This window comes from Rhipicephalus microplus, chromosome 6, assembly GCF_043290135.1.
Source record: "Rhipicephalus microplus isolate Deutch F79 chromosome 6, USDA_Rmic, whole genome shotgun sequence".
In the NCBI taxonomy this organism is placed as follows: Eukaryota; Metazoa; Arthropoda; class Arachnida; order Ixodida; family Ixodidae; genus Rhipicephalus; species Rhipicephalus microplus.
Window position 1 is genome coordinate 166,147,152 of NC_134705.1, and position 14,410 is coordinate 166,161,561.

The following is a 14,410-nucleotide window of genomic DNA, read 5'->3' on the forward strand; positions in this document are numbered from 1 at the left end:
TGATACTGGGAATGGATTTCCTACAAGCTAATGGTGCGATTATCAATTTACAGAGGTCGAGCGTGTCCTTTTCGACGGAGCAAGCTTTAAAGGTAGCACGATCAGATGAACGATGTACCACTCCACTGCGCGTCGTCGACGATGATGTGACTGTACCGCCACGGAGCAGTATAATGGTTCTCGTGCATAATGATGCATTCAGCGACTACGAGGGTGTGGCGGAGAGCAACGTGGATGTTTTCTTGAAAAGAGGCGTTTGTGTGGCACGAGGGATTATCCAGCTGCGAAACGGGTGCACAGACATCCTCTTGACGAATTTCGGTAACGAATTCCAGCACATCGCAAAAGGGACGGCAATAGCGTTTCTTCATGAGTTCTGTGAAGTGACAGAAATATGCAGTCTTGAAACGACGTCACCGAATGTGAAACTTCCATCTGATGCCTGCGACACAATATACGTAAATCCTAATCTTTCAGAGATTCAACGTCAACAGCTATACGACCTCGTGCGGGAATTTGGCAGCTGTTTCTCCAACAGTTCAAAGGTACGGCGCACGAGCATTACAAAACACAGGATCATAACGGACGAGACAACCAGGCCGGTATGCCAGCACCCGTATCGTGTTTCCCCTAAGGAAAGGGAAGTCATCAAGAAGCAGGTACGAGAAATGCTTGAAGATGATGTTATCCAGCCTTCTAACAGCCCGTGGTCATCTCCCGTGGTGCTTGTCAAGAAGAAGGATAACACGCTACGGTTTTGTGTCGACTACAGGAAACTGAATGCTGTGACTAAACGGGATGTATATCCCCTTCCACGCATCGACGACACGTTAGATCGACTTCGGTGTGCCAAGTTCTTCTCATCACTAGATCTGAAAAGTGGATACTGGCAGATCGAGGTTGATGAACGTGATCGCGAAAAGACTGCTTTTGTTACCCCGGACGGACTTTACGAATTTAAGGCTCTCCCGTTTGGTCTCTGTTGTGCGCCGGCAACGTTCCAACGCATGATGGACACTGTGCTTTCCGGATTGAAGTGGCAGTGTTGCCTAGTGTACCTAGACGACGTGGTCATCTTCGCGGCTACATTTGAGGAGCACATCAAGCGCCTTCGGTCAGTGTTAGAGGCAATCCGTTCGGCAGATTTGACAATCAAGCCAGAGAAGTGCCGATTAGCTTTCGAAGAGCTTCGTTTTCTTGGGCATGTCGTCAGCGCCCAAGGTGTTCGCCCTGATCCTGATAAGACGGCCGCCGTCGCAAGGTTTCCGGTGCCAACAGACAAAAAGTCAGTACGGAGATTTCTAGGTCTATGTGCGTACTATAGACGATTTGTGAGAAATTTTTCAAAGATCGCAGAACCCTTAACGAGACTTACGAAAGAAGATGTGCCTTTCCAGTGGCAAAACGAGCAACAAAGCGCCTTCAACGAATTGAGAAAGAGGTTAGAAAACCCCCCGATTCTTTCTCACTTTGATGAGACAGCCGACACGGAAATACACACAGATGCCAGTAACATCGGCCTTGGATGCGTTCTAATACAGTGGCAGAAAGGTGAAGAAAAAGTGATAGCTTATGCCAGTCGGACTCTAACAAAAGCAGAGACAAACTATTCGGCCACGGAAAAAGAATGCCTTGCCGTCGTCTGGGCCATCAGTAAATTTCGGCCGTACCTATATGGCAGACCATTCAAGGCAGTCAGCGATCACCATGCGCTTTGCTGGCTGGCGAACATAAAGGAACCATCTGGACGACTAGCAAGGTGGAGCCTCAGACTGCAAGAATACGATATAACCGTGGTATACCGATCTGGCAAAAAACATACCGATGCCGACTGTTTGTCACGGGCTCCTACAGAAACACCACTATCAGAAGAAGACGACTTTCCGTTCGTAGGAATTGTCGAGACCACTCAAATAGCCGAACTCCAACGTACAGACAAAGAATTACTCCCGCTTATCGAACACCTGCAAGGAATTGACGTACAAGTACCCCGTATATTTTCTCGAAGCCTCGCATTGTTCTGCCTCCGAGGAAACGTTCTCTACAAGAGAAACTTCAAGCCCAACCGCAAAAAGTTCCTGCTTGTCGTTCCAGCAACTATGCGACAAGAAATACTTCGAGCGTGTCACGATGAGCCCACATCTGGACATTTGGGTGTGACGCGAACGCTTGCAAGGATCAGTCTCCATTATTATTGGCCCAAGCTACTAGCTTCAGTGCAACACTACGTCAAAACATGCCGCGAGTGCCAAAGACGAAAAACACCACGTTCTAAACCAGCGGGCCTTCTACAACCTATAGATCCACCGAAAGCGCCTTTCCGCCAAGTTGGAATGGACCTCCTTGGACCCTTCCCGACATCTTTACTCGGCAAGAAATGGATCGTTGTGGCCACTGATTATTTAACTAGATACGCCGAAACAGACTCTTTGGAACGAGGAACGGCAGCAGAAGTGGCCCAATTCTTCGTACACAAAATAGTCCTGCGACATGGCGCTCCAACGGTTGTAATCACCGATCGCGGAACGGCTTTCACGGCGCAACTTTTGAAGTGCCTGCTCAACATGACTCACACTGTTCATAGGAAAACCACTGCATATCATCCTCAATGCAATGGCCTGACCGAACGCCTTAACAGAACTTTAGCGGACATGATATCCATGTATGTGGATGTCGAGCACAAAAAGTGGGACGAAATTTTACCATACGTCACTTTCGCCTACAATACGGCTGTGCAAGAGACCACCAAAATCACCCCATTTGAACTAGTTTACGGTCGTGCTGTTACCACAACACTGGATGCTATGTTACCAATAGACCAAGATGACTACCCCCCCGATCTTGACGACTTTCTACAAAGAGCGGAAGAAGCCCGCCAGTTAGCAAGATACCGAATACGCCACCAACACCGCATCGATGCCGACCGCTACAACCGAGGAAGACTTGACACGCGATATGACGTTGGCGACAAAGTGTGGATATGGACTCCAGTACGACGACGAGGCCTCTCCGAAAAACTCATTTCCCGGTATTTTGGCCCCTACGAGATCGTACAGCGACACAATGACCTCGTCTACGAAGTCAAGCCTGCAGGCCACCTGCATTCGAGGCGACGCAATCCCACGGAGCGTGTACACATTGTACGGATGAAACCGTACTACGACCGATTCCAAACCTAGCCACCCCAATACCTTGACGTACTGCAACCTCATTTTTACAAACTTGTACACACAAAAAAAAAAAAAAAGCCTCATCGCAAGCATCGGGGCGATGCCGCTTGAGAGGGGGGATAATGCCACGAGGAATTGTTAAGGCGCAGTACAACGCAGACGTTGTTAAAAGAGGGACGCTGACGGCATCGCTACGACTCATGAAGCCCGCCGGAAGGCACGAGCCGGCCCAGCCTGTGCACGAGCTGCTACCGAGCAGCGGAAAAGCAAAGAAGAGAAGAAGAAGAGGACGACGAGCGTTCGCTGCTTTCTCCCAGCTACTGTGTAGTTCTTTTGGCTTTGGGCACAAGTTCGCCCTTATTAAACCTTGTAAATAGGACGTCCCGGTTGTGAGGTTGTTATATCCGTTACAATATATATATATATATATATATATATATATATTGTAATGAATTAATGAATCTGAGTAACGGACGCTCTGCTGGCAACAAGAAGACGATGATGATCGGTGGCTGCAGTAGTAGCTCGCGCACGCCGCTCGCCATTAGCCAGACCTGCCTGATAAAGGACATTTTGCCAAGCTACGTCTGAACCTTTCTCGACGTACAACACCTCTATTTTAAGTGGTGGAGGAGCCGGGCTTCCCATCAACCTGGAACTTTGCAATCGGACGCTACCCTCACCGTTCACCATGACTGCTCCTGGCCCTTCTCAAGCTGCCTCACCAACGACAGTCTACTGTACTGGCGCGCCTCGGCAACGCGACCCACCAATCTTTCGCGGCAACGATGAACAAGACGTCGAGGACTGGCTCGTCGAGTACGAAATCGTAAGCGCTTCCAACAAGTGGAACGCCTGCGACCAGCTCACAAACGTGCGCTTTTACCTCGCTGATGTGGCCAGCCTCTGGTTCAAGAACCACCAAGGCGAAATTACCAACTGGTCCGCCTTCAAGACCACCATCTCCGCGGTCTTCGGCCGTCCCGCCGTGCGCCGGCTTTGCGCGGAACAGCGTCTCCGTAGTCGAGTCCAGCGCAGGGACGAGACCTTTACGAGTTACATTGAAGATGTCTTGTCCCTTTGCAAGCGCGTCGATGAATCTCTAACTGAACGCGACAAAATCAAGCACATCATCAAAGGAGTTGACGACGACACCTTCCAGATGCTCGTCGCTAGGAATCCACAGACCGTCACCGATGTTGTCCACCTCTGTCAGGAGTACGACGAGTTGCGTAAGCAGCGTGTCTCGACGCGCAGGGCCGCAGAAGATACGGCTGAAGTTTCCGCCCTCGTACACGACGTCGCTGCTGATCACACCGTCTTACTCCCCCAAATCAAACAATTCATTCGTGAGGAAGTTGCGCGTCAGCTTTCTCTTGTGGCCGAAGCATCCGCGCCAGTGACCTCGTTAGACCCACGTCTACGCCAGGTCATTGAGACACAGGTCACGCAAGCACTGCCTCCATCGCCACCTGTCCCTACGCCGCTGACCTACGCTGCCGTCGTTGCTAGACCCCCAGCCCCACCTGTCTCTGGCGCATACCGGGGCACCAGGTCCTCCTACCCTACGACGCTGCCTACATACACGGCAACCCATCCCGTTTCGCCCCCTGCACCTTCTGTCGTTAACCCATGGCGCACCTTGGATAATCGACCCATCTGTTTCGCATGCGGTTTCGTGGGACATATAGCACGCTACTGTCACCGTCGCAACTTCCAGCCTCCAGACCATGAGAATTCTGCAAATTACCAGGCTGCCCAGAATCCCCAGCGACCATCTTCTCCTATCACCGACTCATTGTCCCCACGACGCCCCGTCGATTCTCGCCGGTCATTACCACCCCGTCGCCGATCTGTCTCCCCGATGCTTCGGCGCACGAGCCCCGCTCGAGAGGAAAACTGACAGCCGCAGTTCCGGAGGCAAGAACTGCGTCGTCGTCGAACTTTCCAAGACCTCCTCTTTGTCCGTCCAACGAAATTGATGTGCTAGTAGAAGGTGTTGCTGTACGTGCACTTGTCGACACAGGCGCCGTCGTTTCTGTAATTAGTGAAAAACTGTGTCGCGATTTGAGAAAAGTTACAACGCCGCTTACGAATCTTGCTCTGCGTACAGCCACCTCCCATTTCATCGCACCGACAGCTCAGTGCACAGCACGCGTTCTTATTCAAGATGTTTGGTACGCCGTCAACTTTGTTGTTCTCCCACGTTCATCTTACGACGTGATACTAGGATGGGATTTCCTTTCTACCCATCAGGCCCTCGTCGACTGCGCTCGTGCTGAACTCACGTTGACGAATCCGTGCCTTAATATCGACCACCACAGTCCCTCGAAAGTGTTTGCCGCAGCTGACGTCCGCATCGCGCCGTTGTCCGCCGTCTTAGTGCCTGTGTTTTCCCCTGCTGCCACTAACTCGACGCTCCTGTTCCAACCAACTATAGCTAGTGTGCAACACCGAACCATCGTCCTCCCGTTTGCCGTCATCAACTTTTCCAATGGTTCGGCGGTACTTTATGCGTGCAACGTTTCTGCTTGCCCGTACATCCTGCTACGCGGTGAGTGTCTGGGAAGCCTCGAGACCTTAAATTGTATTTTCGAAGACCCGATCTATCCAGACAAGCCATTTCTACCGACTTGTGCCATTACACCCGCAACTGACGCTAATGAACCTATGGATGTATTCCGCAAGTCCATCGATTGTAACCTCACGCCTGGGCAGCAGAAACAGCTGATCAAGCTCCTAGAGCGTTTTCGAGCCTCGTTTGACCACAATCAGCCTTCCTTAGGTCGAGCGTCATCTGTTGTACACCGTATAGATACCGGTCAAGAGACGCCATTACGGCAGCGTCCATATCGTGTGTCAACTACCGAACGCCGTGCCATCAATGAACAGGTTGACGACATGCTGACACGTGGCATAATCGAACCGTCAAGCAGTCCCTGGGCCTCTCCAGTTGTGTTGGTGAAGAAGAAGGACGGATCCATTAGGTTTTGCGTGAACTACCGGCGTCTCAACCGAATCACGCGCAAGGATGTCTATCCGCTGCCACGCATTGACGATGCCTTGGACTGCCTACAGGGAGCCGAATTTTTCTCTTCTTTAGATCTCCGCTCTGGATACTGGCAGGTACCCATGGCAGAGGCCGATCGTGAAAAAACTGCTTTCATCACGCCCGACGGGCTTTACGAATTCACAGTGATGCCCTTCGGCCTCTGCAACGCGCCAGCTACTTTCGAGCGGATGATGGACTCTATCCTTCGAGGCCTCAAATGGAACGTTTGCCTCTGTTATTTAGATGATATTGTCGTCTTTTCAACTGATTTTGCAACCCATTTAACCCGCCTCGAGAAAGTCCTCGCGTGTATTTCTGCCGCGGGGCTGCAACTGAATCTGAAGAAGTGCAACTTTGCCGCTCGAAAGCTTACGATCCTTGGCCACGTGGTTTCAAAAGACGGCATTCTTCCTGACCCTGCCAAACTTACAGCCGTTTAAGCGTTTCCCAAACCGACCACCATGAAAGAGCTCCGAAGCTTCATAGGCCTTTGCTCTTACTTCCGGCGCTTCGTCCGCAATTTCGCGACGATCATCGCTCCTTTGACCAAGCTCCTCGCCGGCTCCAGAGACCTTTCAGCCTGGTCTGCCACCTGTGACGACTTTTTCAATGAACTGCGCCGCCTCCTCACGTCGCCGCCTATTCTGCGACACTACGACCCATCGGCACCCACAGAGATCCACACCGACGCTAGTGGTGTCGGGCTAGGCGCTATTCTTGCACAGAAGAAAGACGGCTTCCAAGAGTACGTGGTTGCCTACGCAAGCCGAACTCTTAGCAAAGCCGAAAGCAACTATTCTGTCACTGAAAAGGAATGCCTCGCCATTATTTGGGCGATAGAAAAATTTCGACCTTACATCTACGGGCGCCCTTTTGACGTCGTGACTGACCACCACGCCCTCTGCTGGTTGTCGTCATTGAAGGATCCAAGCGGTCGCCTCGCCCGATGGGCATTACGCCTCCAAGAATATGATATTCGCGTGGTTTATCGCTCCGGCCGGAAACATTCGGACGCAGACGCCCTATCCCGTTCGCCTCTACCCCCTGACCCGGACTGCTGCGAAAGTATAACCTGTGATGCCACTGCCGTCACCATCGCCGACATGCCATCTGAGCAACGCAAGGACCCTTGGGTTGCTTCGATTCTAGACATCCTGGCTGGGCGGACGGCATCCCCCCCATTCTCGCACGTTGCGTCGGCAAGTGGAGCACTTCGCCACTCGCGACGACGTGCTGTACCGACGCAACTACGCACCCGGTGGACGTCAGTGGCTACTCGTGATTCCACGTCATCTGCGATCCGAAATTTGTTCCACGTTTCATGACGACCCCCAATGTGGCCACGCAGGTTTCCTGAAGACTTATTCTCGCATACGTCTCCGATATTACTGGCGTGGCATGTACCGTTTTATACGACAATACGTTCGGGCCTGCTCGACGTGCCAGAGACGAAAAACTCCCCCTTGTCACGCCAGCGGTACCTTGCTACCCTTACCTTGCCCATCCAGACCATTCGACCGCGTCGGCATCAATATCTATGGTCCCCTTCCCAACACTGCTGACGGTAACCGCTGGATCATAGTTGCCGTCGACCATCTCACGCGGTATGCCGAAACTTCATCCCTTCCCTCGTCTACAGCAAAAGACGTTGCGACTTTCGTTCTTCACAACATCGTATTACGTCATGGAGCACCTCGAGAGTTACTGAGCGATCGTGGTCGCGTATTCTTGTCAGACGTCATCACAGCATTGCTGCGTGAGTGCCACGTCGTTCACCGCACTACAAGCGCCTATCATCCCCAGACCAATGGAATGACAGAGCGCTTCAACCGCACCCTTGGTGACATGCTGTCTATGTATATCTCGTCAGACCACTCCAATTGGGACCGAGTGCTCCCGTTTATCACGTTCGCTTATAATACCGCCATTCAAAGCACTACTGGGTTCTCTCCTTTTTTCCCTCCTTTACGGACGCGAACCTCCTTGCACTATGGACGCCATTCTTTCGTACAAACCTGACTCCTCAGAGTCCACGACTTTGTCTCAAGCCGCTACATACGCTGAGGAATGCCGCCAACTGGCAAAAGCATTCACAACCCAAGACCAAGGACGCCAAAAGCACCACCATGACGCATCAAATAACACCACTTCCTACGATCCAGGTTCACTCGTCTGGCTGCATGTTCCCTCTGCTACACCTGGCCTTTCTACCAAGTTGGTCCCCAAGTATCACGGCCCATATCGTGTGCTACAAAAAACGTCACCGGTGAATTACCTCATCGAGCCACTGGAACCATCTTCTGACCAACGTCGTCATGGCCAGGAAATTGTCCACGTCTCGAGACTTAAGCCCTGCTACGACCCTCCCGTGTTTACTTGTCCATAGGTCGCCAGGATGGCTCCTTATTTCGCGGGGAGTAATTGTAATGAATTAATGAATCTGAGTAACGGACGCTCTGCTGGCAACGAAGAAGACGATGATGATCGGTGGCTGCAGTAGTAGCTCGCGCACGCCGCTCGCCATTAGCCAGACCTGCCTGATAAAGGACATTTTGCCAAGCTACGTCTGAACCTTTCTCGACGTACAACACCTCTATTTTAATATATATATTAGTTCATCACGAGAGCCCATAAAAGCGGCTGTATTTTATCATACCTACTTACTCTGACGAAGGCCGTGCCACGGCCGAAACGTTAGTCAAGGCAATTTCCTTTTCAAATGTGCTATCTGCAAGTTCATCCAACATATATATCAAGCGAGTGTCTTCTGTGAATCCAGTGATAATTATAAATTGGCTTGAGCAGACAAACGTACGAAACCTTTTATTAATTCTACGTTTCGGCTGGGGTCCGGCCTTCGTCAGGAACCTTTTGCCTGACGATTTTTCCCTGACGAAGGCCGGACCCCGGCCGAAACGTAGGATTAATAAAGGCTTTCGTATGTTTGTCCGCTCAAGCCAATTTCATTATATATATATATATATATATATATATATATATATATATATATATATATATATATATATATATATATATATATATATATATATATATATATATATAAACCTCAACCACCGTACAGACATGCTGCAAAAAGTTTTCCTTCTGATTGTTTGAGGTAACTTTTACTCTTCGAACGCAGTTAACGCAAGCCCACATATCTCGCCATACGTCTGTCTATATATGGTAGCGAAAGAATCACACTGGTCCGTACAAAAAAAAAATTGCACATATGCGACTTACTGGGATCCTCATTTTCCTCAATCTCCGGTATGACAGCGTCCATGCTAACGATGTATCTCGGATCTACGTCAAACGAGAAGGGAAAAAATATAGCAGAATGACAGTAAGACAGTTACAACACACAAAACGCTGGAGCTTGATTTGTTGCCAGGTTACGCGTAATTCCGAAGGTAATTATCAGCCACCGGTGACAATGGCGAACAGCAGCAACACACCATGCATCGCGCACAAAACGCGCATTGCGCACAACATTACGACCTACTTTCAATGAATGGTTAATTAATTCTTTTCTTCGATTAACCATCAATCGTTCGGCGCCTTAGCTACTAACCAGCGAGTCGTAATGGATGACAGCTTTTTTTTGTCGGTTAACTCGCATAATTTGGGGGACGCACATTGAAAGGTGGTTTTGCGTGCCGAGACAACGACATCGCGCCAAGGCGTGCCTTCGTGTAGGTCTGCAGAAATTTCGACAATGTGGAGTTCTGCAGCGAAGGATGTTGCAGAATGGCTTGAACAGTTTACACTCGTATGCAGTTTATGCAGTTTCAGCTTCCAAAGATATAGAGCACGGGTTCTCTTTGCTTGTACGAAAGACAGAAAACGCGACAGTGTAAAGGTTTTACAAACCACCTCTGCCCGGGTAAATATTTAATACAGTTGGTGCTAATAGCGATAGACAACGTATCATGTAAAGCCAAACACTAGGTGATGGCAGTGGCGGAGCCTGGGAGTGCCACACAACTCGTGCCTCCCTCCCCTTTTACCAAAATTTGTTTCACCATAACATACAGAGCACCAAATGACCATTGGCCTGCCCGGCCCCCAGAGAGGAGACGCTCTAGGTGCCGACCAGTGCGGACGCGCGAAGATCGGCTCCTGCTTTCAAGAATGCTTTCCTGTGGTATTCACGAATTGGTTGCCGAGTTTTCAGTCCCATCGTGTGCCTAAGTTCTCAAGAACTCAGCAGATACCACCTTTGTGCTGGTGAGTGGACTTTTAAACCGTTTTGGGGGGTATTTTTACACGGCAACGCCACCGGAGATTTAAGCCTAACAACCAAGGGGGCGATTGTCGCCGATGCGCCGACCCGGCGCCAACGTGACGCAACGCTCTGCGCGTTCCAGAACCTGCAACTGAGAATGTAATACCAAGTAGATGGAGAGGACATCTTTCCAGAGGATTGCACGGAAGACATCGGTTGGAAGGAAGCCGAAACGAGACGCTCAAGGAATAAGCAAGCCGCGGTTAGCGTTCCTGCTGCCAAGGGTTCGACCAAGGCTGGCGTTGCGGGAGACGCTCGAGCCAGTCGTAGTAGGTATGACACCAAGCATACAATCGTGCGAGCTGGACGCATGCCGCCACTACCCCAAGGACTTCAGCAAAATTGTGTTACGACCACGTGGAGGATTAAATATCTCGAGAACTGGCACTGGAGCCGTGGCAGACGCGATAGTACTGGCGGCTGGCATCAAAGAGGAGGAGGCCATGCAGGACATCATCTGTTCCAACTTGCAGCAGAACATTATGGTGGCAAGCACTCCGGACCAAGACAGAGCTTCAAGATACCCCAAGGTCAAGCAAATTGACATTGGAGGCAAAGTTTTCGAGGTTAATGGGTACGCCACGGCACCCCACTATACTTGTAAAGAAGTGATTCGCGGGATCCCCGTAAGCGATACTCAAGACATTTTGACCCGAAAGATTGTGAACGCGAAAAACCCGCTCACGCTGCAGGCCAAGAGAATCAAGGACAATGGGACAATCATCATAGCTTTCTAAGGACACAAGGTGCCCAGATTCGTGAGATAGGGACCTTCACTTTTGCAGTGCTCCCTCTTCCGCAAGAACATCGATATTCGTTACGTCTGTGGAAAGCTGGGACATCGGTCTGACGTCTGTCTGAACCCAGCTGAAACCATCTGCAGAGACTGCGAGATCATGAACCCGGATAGCCTGCACCAGTGCAATCCAAGATGCAGGCTGTGCGACGGTCACCATCCCACGGCAGACAAAGAGTGCAAGAACAGGTTTTTAGTGCCATACGCCGTCAGACGCAGACGTTGGGAAAGATCGCGAGCAGCCGCAGAAGCCCGGGACGCATCAATCACATCGAGTCCAGACATCAACGACAAGCAGCTTATTCCAGCCTACGGGACCGAGAGAATCCAGACTACACAAGAACAGGAAAGGCGGCCCCACTCCAGGGGGAGGTCGCGTTCCAGAAGAGGTTCTAGACCTAAGGCCGACTCCCAATCATGGGGGCGCTCGAGTTCTCAAGGTCACCATCAGGGTCAGGATCAGCCTGGATGGCACCCGAATGGCCAGCTGCCTGGCTTTCAGTTCGAGATCACGGATTCACACCCGGGGAGTACGGCTGCAGTAACATCGAAAGGCAGCTGGGCTGAGCGAGTGCGCAACGGCGCGGCAGAGATGATGACAGGTAAGTTGCCAGAGCATGATAGAATTGCGCAGCTAGAGCAAGAAAACGCGAGACTTACAAAATCGAATGAGAGGCTATCAGCTGAGTTAAATGAAATAAAAATTCTTCTCACTAAGCTAACCAGCGTGCAGTCTTCACAGCCAATGCCTCAGCCAGTCGATGTCCCTGTGGCTGAAAACGTGGTGGACTCGAGAACCACAAAAAAAGAGGGCAGTCATGGCAGAACACGTGGAAGCCAACCAAACGATCATGTCAGATATGAAATAGGTCTTTGACACGCTCAGCAAAGTAGTAGCCAATCTTAGCGAGCAGATGGGTAGGCTACAGGCAAGCGTGGTGGCACTGGAAGAGCATATGACTTTGCGCATTACAAAGGTTGAGGCATATCTGCACAATACAGCAAGGCCTCCTCATGCACCAAACTCACCCCTTCGGTCACCAATACTAGTGGTACGAAGCCTGTCGACAGGTGCAGCATCAGGCTCTGGCCGCCCATGTAATAACCATGATGGCAGCGCTACGTGAAGCTTTTCGTATCTGGCAATGGAACTGTAGAAGTTACCTTAAAAAGAAGGCAGCCCTACAGCAGTATATCAGGAGCAGCCAAGAAAAGCCTCACATTATATTATTACAAGAGACCCTTTCACCGCAAGCAACGTTGCCTGGATTCCGGCCTGTAATAGGGGATACTGAAGGAAGGGTAGTCTGCACCTTCGTATGCAACAAACTAACGCACGTAACCCACGACCTCAAGATAGAAGCAGGCCGGTTGGATCACGTCATGGTAAAGATCGTGCCAAGTACCAGCAATCGTCAAAGCAGTTTCATTCTTAATATATACAGCAGTCCAAAGGAACAAAAGCAAGGGTTCAAAACGGTTCTAAAGAAAGCTGTTAATATCGCCGGGGAATGTCTACTCGTCATAGCAGGTGATTTCAACGCCCTTCATCATACATGGGGTTACAAGTACAACACTGGGAAAGAAAATCGACTTTGGCGAAGTGCCAGTGAACTTGATCTCACCCTAATCACAGACTCCAGCCTACCAACAAGGCTTGGTAAATCTTGCTGCAGGGATTCCACCCCAGACCTTACATTTGTAAGAAACATCAAGAAGGCCCAGTGGATGAACCTTGCTGTAGACCTAGGGAGTGACCACTGCATTCTTGCCACTACCTTCTCCGTGGAGCGTAAAAATCAGAGAGAATTCCACTTGACAGATTGGGATAAGTTCAGGAAGATAAGAATGGAAAGAAAACAAGATGGCCACAGACAAGGCTTGGAGCAGTGGGTAAAACAGATTAAAGATGACATCAAATCCGTCTCCTCCACCATTACCACAGATTGTCCGGTTGAAAGAATGGATAGCCAGCTCGCTCATCTTCTTGAGGCAAAGCAAGCACTAATGAACCATTGGAAAGCTCAGCGCCAGAACCGAAGTCTGAGGAAGAAGATAGCTGAGGTAAACAGATCAGTCGAGGAACACTGTCGCGCACTATCCAGGCAGCAATGGGACAAAATCTGCAACTTCGTCTATGGTCAGATGTGCAATGGCAAGACATGGAATATGTTAAAGCATCTCCTCAACGAAAACACCACCAAAACAAATCAAAAGTATGTTATCGCTTGAATTTTGCATAATGAGATAGGGCACACTACAGAACAGCAAGTTGTGCAGCGGCTCGTTCATAAGTACCTCCCAATCAAAAGAGGATTGACACCACCAAGTAGACAGTACCAGGGCAGGCCCAATCCAGGTCTTGAGGGCGACTTTAGCATCGAGGAGATCAGAAGAGCTTTGCATGATCTCAACGGCTGGTTGGCCGCTGGCCCGGACGGCATATCAAACAAGGCCCTTCGTAACCGTATTGACGATTCAATTGAAACCCTGAAGGATATGATCAATGCAGCATGGAAAGAAGGCAGGGTGCCAGAGAAGTGGAAGCTGGCCAGGACGATCCTTGTTTTTAAGCCAGGAAAGCCCCCTAACTTGGAAAACATAAGGCCAATATCCTTGACATCATGTATCGGCTAGGTTGCAGAACATGCCATACTGCACAGGATGAACAAGTACTTGGAAGATAACGACATATATACACACAATATGGTTGGATTCAGGGCAGGGATATCCACACAAGATGCATCGAAGCTTACCAAACACCGGGTCATCGACAACAAAACCAGAGACGTGAGAGCCATTCTGTGCCTAGATCTAGAAAAAGCGTGTGACAACATCCACCACTCATTCATACTCGAAGCGATTTCAAAGCTTGGTCTGGGGAAAGCCTTCTGTGACTACGTATGGTCCTTTCTTAGAGATCGGAAAGCCGTGATGAAGATTGCAGATATCGAGACCGCAGAAATCGAACTAGAAGCAAGGGGCACGCCGCAAGGGGCAGTGATTTCACCAATGCTGTTCAACATTGCCATGATTGGACTGTCAAAGAAATTATCGAGCATTGAAGGATTGAAGCACAGCATCTACGCAGATGACATTACCAT